We start from the raw sequence: 3,117 nt of genomic DNA, 5'->3' as shown, positions 1-3,117 counted from the left end.
CACTCTGGTTCCACCACCCAATACCAAAAAGAATCTGCTCAATATAGACCTCCTATGGAGGACATATCAGAGACAATTACCCTGGGGAGCTCGCCTACGTGGTCACGCTGCTTCCCCTGCCAGGTAAGTATTGGATCAAAGAGACTGATGGGAACCTACCACAAGGAGAAGTTAGCTCATCCCATCTGAGTGAAAACTAGGGTTGTGCCCATTGCATCCAGTCCCCATCAACACTGACTCTTTAGAAAGACAGGCTGAGCCACTACACAGACTACAGTCTGGACTCTTCTTCACTCCCACAGCTGAACTGCACCTTTCTTTCCTATTTCCAATGATTCCTGTTTCTTTACCAGCCTTAAATGTCTGGCAAACCTCACCAAACAAGGTCCCAAACAGACTCACCCAGATCCCTCTGTTACACCCTCTCTCAGCCTGTTACACACTGTTAGTATGGCCCTGCTCTCTGTGGGATGGAGCTGGACCAGGTTGGCCTGTGCCTCATTTGCATAGCTTTTTGGAGGATCCCAGGACTTGTAACAAAAATACCCGATTCCAGTCATAAGTGGGGCACTAATTAGCATGTGGATCCTTGTTAGGGGTATCTGAAGTACACATACTAGGCAGTGCTGAGCTCATGACTCTGTTGGGGCCCAGCCCAATGAACTTTTGGCTTTGGGAGTCATCTTATATTTATAGTTGTCTTATATTTGAGTAAATATGGTATATTTTGTACACATTATGCACTGGTATTCATTGAATATGCAAAGTGTAGGCTAATAATAAAGACATCTCATTGTGACAGCTAAGGGTCAAAATACTTGTAAATAAAAACTAAGGGTGTCTTTACACATGCTTTGCAGTGGGGGTGGAGTCTGCTTTAATTAGAGCATTCAGTGAGCTTTAGTCAAAGTGTCCCCACTGCCATTTTGAAGTGTGGGGATGCTGAATACGTGAGACACTGGATACTTGAGACACCAAGGCTAATTAGCATGCTCAATTAATCAAGTCTGCTAATTACCATGTGTCAGAGCAGGCAATGGGCATATGTATAGGTGCCCTGTTTTACCGGCAACCTCTGCATTTGGAATAGAATGGTAATGGAGCAATTTTATTTTTGTAGGAAGGTACAACCTGCTGAAGGTGTCACAGTCTAAACTCCATTTCACAAAGATCCCCAAAAAAGCTTCAATTGTATTAAGGACATGGCCCAGCAGAATCTTCACATTTTTTTCCTATATTAAGTAGGAACCTCATTGTGGCAGGTCCAGCAAAGGGGCACAGCTGCTCTCCAGACTGCCCTCCCCAAGGGAGGTCTGCTTCTTGCTGAGGTTTTCGCCCACCACAATTGGACAGAAAAGAAAAGAGGAAAACTGACCTCTGCAAGAGACAGTACCTCACCCAACTTAGGGGTCCATCCTATTAGGCTTTTTTTTCTGCCCTAAAATGCCTATTGGTGTGACCCTTATGGGGTTTGGATTGGGAGCTCCTCCACCCCTACACTCCCACCTGAAGTCTCCATATGACCATCCTCAAAAAAAAGACTCAGGCTCTGGCCATAGCATCTGTCAGTCACGGGCTCACTAGGCTTGCCCAGAAAGACTCTTAGCTATGGCTTCATACCAGTAATTCCTGATAGTCCACCCTCTATAAAAATAAAGAAATGGGGACAGCTTGGCTGCTTCTCACCTCTTCCAGCATGGGTCCCATGGTCCATTGTCCACGACCCCTTCTCTTCACTTCCAGCATCCTCTTATCTTCACCCTTCAAGGGTTTCAGCCAGTCAGGGACAGCACTTTCCACCAAGCTGCCGCTCATCACCCCTTCCAAGGAACCGACATGGGGTAGGTTGCAGGAGGCCTCTTTGAAGCCCATAACATGGAATTCCGTGACCCTAGCCCCTGGTCAGAGGAACTTTCCCCCTTCTCCTTCCACCCTCACTGTATTACATTCATCATTCCTGCTCTTTTTACACATTCAAGCTTGATTCTCTTCTATAACAGTTTGATCAGTTGATCAACTTCAAGCGCCGCACTTCAAGAGGGATGTGGCCAGCCTGGAGAGGGTCCAGAGGAGGGCCACCCGCTTGGAGAGAGGGCAGCAGGACAGGCCCTATGAGGAGAGACTGAGGGATCAGCCTCAGCAAGAGGAGGCTGAGGGGGGACCTGGAGGCTGCCTACAAACTCATCAGGGGGGATCAACAGCAAATAGGTAGAACCCTTTTCTCCCCAGCACCACATGGGGTGACGAGAAACAATGGTAATAAGCTGATGGAGAATAGGTTTAGGTTAGAGATCAAGAGGCAATATTTTACAGTTAGGGTGGCCAAAATCTGGAACCAACTTCCCAGGGAAGTGGTCCTCACCCCTACCTTGAACAAATTCAAGAGGAGGTTGGATAATCACCTGTCTGGGATCTCGTGAACCCAGCATTCATTCTTGCCTGTGGCAGGGGTCAGGCTAGATGATCTGTTCAGGTTCCTCCTAACCCTAGCTACTATGAAACTAAGATCAGTTTGATCAGTAGTGGATCAGTTGATCAGTAGTTCATTTTACCTGGCTGAGGTTCTTTTGTATTTTGATTGTTCATGTTTTGCTATGTGGTTTGTGCATTATATTGCTATCTTTTCTTCAAAAGCGGCAACAGTGCTCTTCATGTTTTGCACTAGTAAAGCAGAAACCCATGTATAAATAAAAAGACATCTTTTAGACATATTTCTGTTTATTTCTTGCCTTAATAGGACACATTAAATTAGAAAGCCCAGAAAAAATATCAACACAAGTATATTGCAACTTGAGACAACATTGGAAATGTGTCAGGGATTTGATGAAACCTTGTAAAAAGCAAATATGAAGTGTTTGTAATAAAAGCACTGTCATAGTGATCGAAAAGACCATAAACATAGAGTTCACAATGGTCATACTAGGGATGAATCTGGCAGTTGCACAGTAATGAAGTGGTGAATGACTAAAGAAGAAAGAACTCCACAGTTCTCAGCAATCAGGAACTATCAGAGTGGAAGGAACTTTTGGCCACCACAGGCTTGGATGCATGATGTGCTTCTTAGGGGACATGATATTTTTTGTTTAATGCTATTCTGAACAATATAGGAATGAAAAA

This window comes from Crocodylus porosus, unplaced genomic scaffold, assembly GCF_001723895.1.
Source record: "Crocodylus porosus isolate Cpor-Errol unplaced genomic scaffold, CroPor_comp1, whole genome shotgun sequence".
NCBI classification, from domain to species: Eukaryota; Metazoa; Chordata; order Crocodylia; family Crocodylidae; genus Crocodylus; species Crocodylus porosus.
This window is presented reverse-complemented; position numbering follows the sequence as displayed.